Below are 7,500 nucleotides of genomic sequence, written 5' to 3'. Positions count from 1 at the left end.
ATGTCTCTATATGATAAAAAAAAAACATATGATCAAAAAAATGAAAAAACTTACAGCACCTGGTATTCCCAGGCGGTCTCCCATCCAGGTACTAACCAGGCCATACCCTGCTTAGCTTCCGAGATCGGACGAGTTCAGGGTGGTATGGCCGTAAGCCATTATTGTGTGCAGAGAGGGGCCTTTTAAAGATGTCATGCCCTTGATTCTGGCTGAATTTTTGGACATGTGAATATGTCTCTATATGATAAAAAAAAACGTATGATCAAAAAAATGAAAAAGCTTACAGCACCTGGTATTCCCAGGCAGTCTTCCATCCAACTAGTAACCAGGCCCGACCCTGCTTAGCTTCCAAGATTGGATGAGTTCAGGGTTGTATGGCCGTAAGCCATTATTGTGTGCAGAAAGGGGCCTTTTAAAGATGTCATGCCCTTGATTCTGGCTGAATTTTAGGACATGTGAATATGTCTCTATATGATAAAAAAAAACATATGATCAAAAAAATGAAAAAGCTTACAGCACCTGGTATTCCCAGGCGGTCTCCCATTCAAGTACTAACCAGGCCCCACCCTGCTTAGCTTCCAAGATCGGAAGAGTTCAGGGTGGTATGGCCATAAGCCATTATTGTGTGCAGAAAGGGGCCTTTTAAAGATGTCATGCTCTTGATTCTGGCTGAATTTTTGGACATGTGAATATGTCTCTATATGATAAAAAAAAAAACATATGATCAAAAAAATGAAGAAGCTTACAGCACCTGGTATTCCCAGGCTGTCTCCTATCAAAGTACTAACCTGGCCCGACCCTGCTTACCTTCTGAGATCGGACGAGTTCAGGGTTGTATGGCCGTAAGCCATTATTGTGTGCAGAAAGGGGCCTTTTAAAGATGTCATGCCCTTGATTCTGGCTGAATTTTTGGACATGTGAATATGTCTCTATATGATAAAAAAAAACATATGATCAAAAAAATGAAAAAGCTTACAGCACCTGGTATTCCCAGGCGGTCTCCCATCTAAGTACTAACCAGGCCCTACCCTGCTTAGCTTCCGAGATCGGATGAGTTCAGGGTGGTATGGCCGTAAGCCATTATTGTGTGCAGAAAGGGGCCTTTTAAAGATGTCATGCCCTTGATTCTGGCTGAATTTTTGGACATGTGAATATGTCTCTATATGATAAAAAAAAACATATCATCAAAAAAATGAAAAAGCTTACAGCACCTGGTATTCCCAGGCGGTCTCCCATCCAAGTACTAACCAGGCCCGACCCTGCTTAGCTTCTGAGATCGGACGAGTTCAGGGTGGTATGGCCATAAGCCATTATTGTGTGCAGAAAGGAGCCTTTTAAAGATGTCATGCCCTTGATTCTGGCTGAATTTTTGGACATGTGAATATGTCTCTATATGAAAAAAAAAAACATATGATCAAAAAAATGAAAAAGCTTACAGCACCTGGTATTCCCAGGCGGTCTCCCATCCAAGTACTAACCAGGCCTGATCTTGCTTAGCTTCCGAGATCGGGCGTGTTCAGGGTGGTATGGCCGTAAGCCATTATTGTGTGCAGACAGGGGACTTTTAAAGATGTCATGCCCTTGATTCTGGCTGAAGTTTTGAACATGTGAATATGTCTCTATATGATAAAAAAAAAACAAATGATCAAAAAAATGAAAAAACTTACAGCACCTGGCGGTCTCCCATCCAAGTACTAACCAGGCCCTACCCTGCTTAGCTTCCGAGATCGGACGAGATCAGGCGTGTTTTTTTTTTTATCTTTTATTATCAAAATTACAAAAACATTTATAATTCTTTCACATCATTTACAACAAATGTTATTATAATACATACACCCTCTAAATTAAACCTCCCCTCTGACGCAAACGGCACCCTAAAAACAATAAAAACATAGCATCAGAAAAAAAAACTCAAATCACCCCTGATACCCCCAACTCATGACAACTCTTCTGAGTCCCTCCCCCAAAGCAAACACCCCTCTGAAAACAAACCACAAAAACATACAAAAACCCCACAGTATTCTCAAAAAACCACTGAGAAAAAAAAAAACCCAAATCAAATCACCCATTTTCCCCATGACCAAAAAAGAAGCCCTCGTACCAAAAAAACCAAAAACAAAATAATTTAGACATCCCACATAATTCCCTCCTCGTTTACTCTACACACATTCGCACCTTCCACAAACATTCTCACAAACTCACTCTCATTCGCTATGTACAGTAATTTAAGATGTGCTTTCCATTCATTCACAAACATTCTCCACACATTCATTTTCTTACTTTCATACAGTGCATAATTCCTCCTGTTAAAAACCGCTTTTCTTGCAAAAGCCAAAATTATATTCATTACATTGTGATTTTTTTGTTTTGTTCCCACCCCCAACAACACCGACAATTCCCACCCCCTTTCATTCCAACACTCATTCTTACTGCATTTCCTCAACATTTCTCTTATTTTTCCCCAAAAATAAACCAATTCCCCACACGTAACAAACAAATGTATTAAATCCTCATCCGTACTTTCACATACACAACACTTTCTTTCATACCTCTCCTTATGGATCTGATGCAGGACGATGCAGGTGAAGATCCTCCTGTGCCTCAGTTTGAAATCTAGGTCAAATATTGCATGTGGTGTATGCGGAATGTTAATGTTCTTCCATATCATGTTGCTTGTTATGTCCGGGTATGTGTCTGTCCATTTTACTTCGGATGTGGGTTTCTGTATTCTATGTGTGATTGCGCACCTATACCAAATTTTTGTAGTGACATCTATAATGTTGTGTTTCTTCTCCCCTAGGCACAGGGAGATCCCCCCCACATCGTCCTGCATCACTCCCTCCTTCTCTTTGATTAATTTTTCCCATTCGCTCGACAAAGACAATTTTACATTTGCAAACACTCCCTCAATCACATCCTTTCTGCACACACACCCTTTATTTTTTAAACCCCTCACCACCATTTGTAAATCAAAATCCCCCCCACAGTTCAGTAAATCCCTTATTCTAATATATCCCGCTTTCGACATAGCTTCACACTTAATTACCCTCTCCCCATTTTTAAAATACGGGCTCGAGAGGAAGGGCAGTCGTAGCACTGACCCTCTCGTTCCGCACTCTGGTACAGTCCAGGATGAAACCTGATACCACGCACTGAGTACTTCCTGGAAAAACCGTGGCAAGTGTTTAAATGAATCCGGGTTATTGATCTGGTACAGGTTGTCCTCGTTGTAGAGTCCAAAACTGCACAGATATTGTTTGAAGTGGTTTTTCCAAACTACGTTCCGGTTCTGGTCCATAAATTTGCCTATCAATTTGACTCTTAGTGCTACTTTTTTTGTAAGTAAATCAATCAAAGCTAGCCCCCCCTGATCTTTAGCCCCTATTATTGTTTTGTGAGCTATACTCGCTGCTTTGTTTTTCCAAATAAAGTCCCTAATGGTCTTTGAAATCTCCTTAAAGGCCCAGTCCGGAAGCGTACAAGTACTCAGCGCATGATTCACTTTGGACAACACGAGAGCATTTGTTACGGCTACCCTTCCTCTCAACAATAGACCCCTCGCTTTCCACAAATTCAATGTTTTTTTAATTTTACCCACCACCTCTTTCCATGTTATATCATCACATTCATTCTCATTTTTTCCCATATTCACTCCCAACACTTTTCTTCTCTCACACACCGTTTTAAATCCCCACTTATTAACTAGATTGGATTCCTTACCTAGTAACATAATTTCTGACTTATTTTCATTTACTTTAGCCCCAGATGCTCTTTCATAAGTTTGTACATGTTTTAATATTAATTCTATATCCTCCTCTCCTTTTACCATTATATTCACGTCATCTGCATACTGTATTATTTTTACGTTTTCCTTACCTATACCTTTTATGTTTACGTCTTCCGATATCAGTGCTGCCAGCGGCTCTGCTACCAAGCTGTACAACAGCGCTGACATCGGACATCCTTGTCTCACTGACCTTGATATTTTAAAAGAATCAGTTAGTTCCCCGTTACATTTTATCTTGCTTTCCGCTCCTGTATACAACATATTTATCCATTCTCTCATTCTCTCTCCGAATCCAAACTTCTCTAACACCTTCCCCATGAACCCGTGATCTACTCTGTCAAAAGCTTTATTTAAATCAATCCCTAGCCATATTCCCCCCTCCCCTTCCATATCCCTGACCGTCTGTTTTATTGAAATGATTGAGTCTGCTATGTCTCTGTTTGGTATACTGTATGATTGTGTTTGTTCTATGATTGTTCCTATTACCTCCCTGATTCTATTGGCTATTGTTTTCGCTATGATTTTGTAGTCTGTGTTGAGTAGGCTGATTGGTCTGTAGTTGTCCAGATTTTTATTGTCCCCCTTGTTTTTGTAAAAAATAGTAACCACCCCTTCCCCTAAACTTTTTGGTATATGTTTCACTTTTTCCATATATTTACTCAATTTGTTCACCAAGGGCACCAGCTGCTCTTTGAAAGCTTGGTAGAATTCCGCAGTTAGGCCATCGCTCCCAGGACTTTTGTTTTTGTTTAACCCCTCTAAAGCACTTCTGATTTCTCCCTCTGTAAACTCACAATCACACCACATTTTATCGTCCTCGCTTAGTTTTTTCTTTAAGGCACCCAAAGCTCTGTTCACACTCACGCTATCACACTCCTGTCTCGAAAACAGGCTTTCATAATAGCCCTTTACTATTTCTAAAATTCCCTTTTTATCTGTCACACTTTTACCTGCTTCATTTAATAATTCGTTTATTTCTGTTCTTTTTTGTTTTTGTTTTTCCAGACCTAAAAAAAAGGCTGTACTCCTCTCCCCCTCATACATATATTGTATTTTACTCCTAATGGCTGCACCCCTACTCTTTTTAAGTTCAATCACTCCCAACTGTTCTTTTAAATGTATGTATTTTTCGACATCTACATTATCTACACTGTCAAGCGATGCTATTTCCTCACTTAGTTGTTTTCTCAAATTCTCTTCCTTTCTATTTTCTCTCCACTTTTTCTCTTTACTATAATTGATACACTTTTTTTTAATTCTGACTTTTACACTATCCCACCACACATTCATATCTTCACTCTCATTCCACTCATATCCCACATCATTCAACAATCTTTCCATACTTTTCACAAACATTCCATCATCCAGCAAGCTTGCATTAAAGCACCATATCCCTCCTTTACGTACATTCGTTTCTTTTCTAAACGTGATTTCTATTCCAGCGTGATCGCTCCACATATTAGTTTTATATTCAACTTCTTTAATCCACCTCACTACCTCGCATGTCACCAAAGCATAATCTATTCTAGATTGTTTTAATCTATTCAGTACAATTTGTCTCCTGGAGAACACCCTCTCCCATGGATGTAGCAATCTCCAAATATCAATGCATTGTTTCGTTATCATTATATCTTTAAGTGTCCCCCTGCTCACATCCCCCTTAAACACATTATTTTTTGACACATCGGTGGGTGTCATCGCCACATTAAAGTCACCGATTATTATACAATTCCTTTCCCACCATTTGCTTATTGCAATGAAGAATGTTTTCCTTTCTTTTTCTCCATTCGGTGCATATATATTTATGATTCTTATATTTTTCGTTTCATACACACAGTCTATTACTATTATTCTTCCTTCTTTGTCTCCATAAACCAAATTTACCCCTGTTACCCGACCCGTTTTGACTAAAACCGTCACTCCTCTCGCCCTCGACGTGCCATTGGAGCAGAAAATATGGCCCACAAAGTCTTTTTTTATGTCTTCCACCAGGGAATCATCCCACCTGGTCTCCTGCAGGCACAAAACGTCATTCTGCAAGGAAAGAATCGCATGTCTTTTTTCTTTGTTCCTTAGTCCATTCACGTTTATCGAAAATAAATTAAAGGCCATTATCATAAAAATAAAAACAAAAAAAACGGATTTACAGGGGTTATTGTCAGTCATTATTTGTCCTTACATTTCAATTTTTTCACCAACTTTTTTCGTTGTCCAAGACTTAGTCTTTTTTGCGCACTCGCCAGTTCACTCACATCCATTTCGCTGTCCGTTTCATTGGGACTGGTGCTTTTACCCGTATTATTTAGCGTGATTTTTCTCCCTCCCGCCTGTCCAACACCACTCTCAGGCATCTCCCTCCCCTCTGTGCTCATGCTTACCCCCGGGTCTTCTGCCACGTCCCTTCCGTCTCCTTTTTTCCCTCTCTCGCTCGTTTTTCGCTGCTTCTGCTGTCCTCCCTCTCCAGCCAGCTCCGGCGTCTCCAGCTCGCACTCTGACGCCCGTTCTCCTCCGCTCTCTCCGCTCTGCTCCATTTCTCCGTCACTGTTCTCGTCTTCTCTGATCTCCTTCCTGCTTGCTCCGATCACCTCCTTCTCCTCCGCCTCCTCCTCGTACACCTCCTCCGCCTCGTCTTCATCCTCGTACACCTCCTCCACCTCGTTCTTGCTTTCCTCTCCGTTCTCACACTCACATTCATTTTCTCTTTTTTTACAGTTTGTGCATTTTGTGCTGTTCGCGTTGCACTCTCGCGCAAAGTGTCCCTGCACCCCACAGTTGTGGCACATAAATTCTGGACACTCTCTCAGGATGTGTCCCGGCTGGATGCACATCCTGCACACTTTTTGTTGTCTATCATGTATTACTCTAAAGTATTCGTTCCCCATCACAGTGTTAAACTTTGTGGAGTAAGGGAGTGACTGTACCTGGTCATTAAATCTGACCCGGACAAACCTCGTTCCGTCAGCTATCATTGTTCCAGGCCACATTCTGCGTTTTATTGGTGATGTCGGTTTCACTCCCCATCCCGTCAGCTTCCAAATTATTTCTTCATCTGTGATATACGCTGGCAGGTTTAAAAAAGACACCACCAGCTCATCATTATTTAGTTCTCTCGCCACGACTCTGGTCTCTCCGATTTTAAATCCATCCAGCAGCCTTTCCTTTCCTTTAATGTTGCTCACCGTCACCTCCAGTTTTTCAGGTCCCAGGGTTCTGCACGCCAGCAGGCCCCCACAGATCATTTTTATGTTGCTCATGACGTGATTTAGAGGAACTTTGTCTCCCACCATTTCAATGTTTAGTGTTAGTTTTCTCTCAAAAGACACTTTTGCTTCCTCTTTTTCTGCTCTCTCGCCACCTCTCCCATTCTCTGCATGCGGAGCAATCAGCCCGCCGCTCCTCTCTCTTCCTCTCTCTCCGTCATCCATTCCGTTCCCTGTTTCATTTGCCGTTTTCATCCGTCCTTTTTGTCCGTCGTTCTTCTCGTTGTCGTTTAATCCATTCCTTTGTTTCAGTGCCATGTTTGTTTGTTCACGTTGTTGTCCGTTCTCTTTTCCTTTTTCCATCTCTCCAGTCCGTGGTCCTGTCATCTTTGTGATCCGTCCGTGTGAGTTTGCTCGCGACATACGAGCAAACATTCACAAAAAACAAAAATTCTTCACAAAATTGTGGAAAAAAAACAGGAAAAAAAGGTGAAAAGAAAAACGATCCCCCTA

At 41.2% G+C, this 7,500-nt stretch overlaps 7 pseudogenes; all 7 read right to left on the bottom strand.

The window, feature by feature from the left end:
- Positions 1 to 47: 47 nt before the first annotated feature.
- LOC132964032 (5S ribosomal RNA) lies at positions 48 to 156 on the bottom strand (annotated as a pseudogene).
- Positions 157 to 277: 121 nt separating this feature from the next.
- LOC132964188 (5S ribosomal RNA) lies at positions 278 to 386 on the bottom strand (annotated as a pseudogene).
- Positions 387 to 507: 121 nt separating this feature from the next.
- Positions 508 to 616, bottom strand: LOC132964034 (5S ribosomal RNA; annotated as a pseudogene).
- Positions 617 to 739: 123 nt separating this feature from the next.
- LOC132964133 (5S ribosomal RNA) lies at positions 740 to 848 on the bottom strand (annotated as a pseudogene).
- Positions 849 to 969: 121 nt separating this feature from the next.
- On the bottom strand, positions 970 to 1,078 carry LOC132963871 (5S ribosomal RNA; annotated as a pseudogene).
- A 121-nt stretch (positions 1,079 to 1,199) lies between these two features.
- On the bottom strand, positions 1,200 to 1,308 carry LOC132964011 (5S ribosomal RNA; annotated as a pseudogene).
- Positions 1,309 to 1,429: 121 nt separating this feature from the next.
- On the bottom strand, positions 1,430 to 1,538 carry LOC132964023 (5S ribosomal RNA; annotated as a pseudogene).
- Positions 1,539 to 7,500: the final 5,962 nt, after the last annotated feature.

Source organism: Labrus mixtus, unplaced genomic scaffold (genome assembly GCF_963584025.1).
Source record: "Labrus mixtus unplaced genomic scaffold, fLabMix1.1 SCAFFOLD_62, whole genome shotgun sequence".
NCBI classification, from domain to species: Eukaryota; Metazoa; Chordata; class Actinopteri; order Labriformes; family Labridae; genus Labrus; species Labrus mixtus.
Note: the sequence above shows the minus strand (reverse complement) of the source record. Positions and strands in the feature narration are given on the sequence as shown.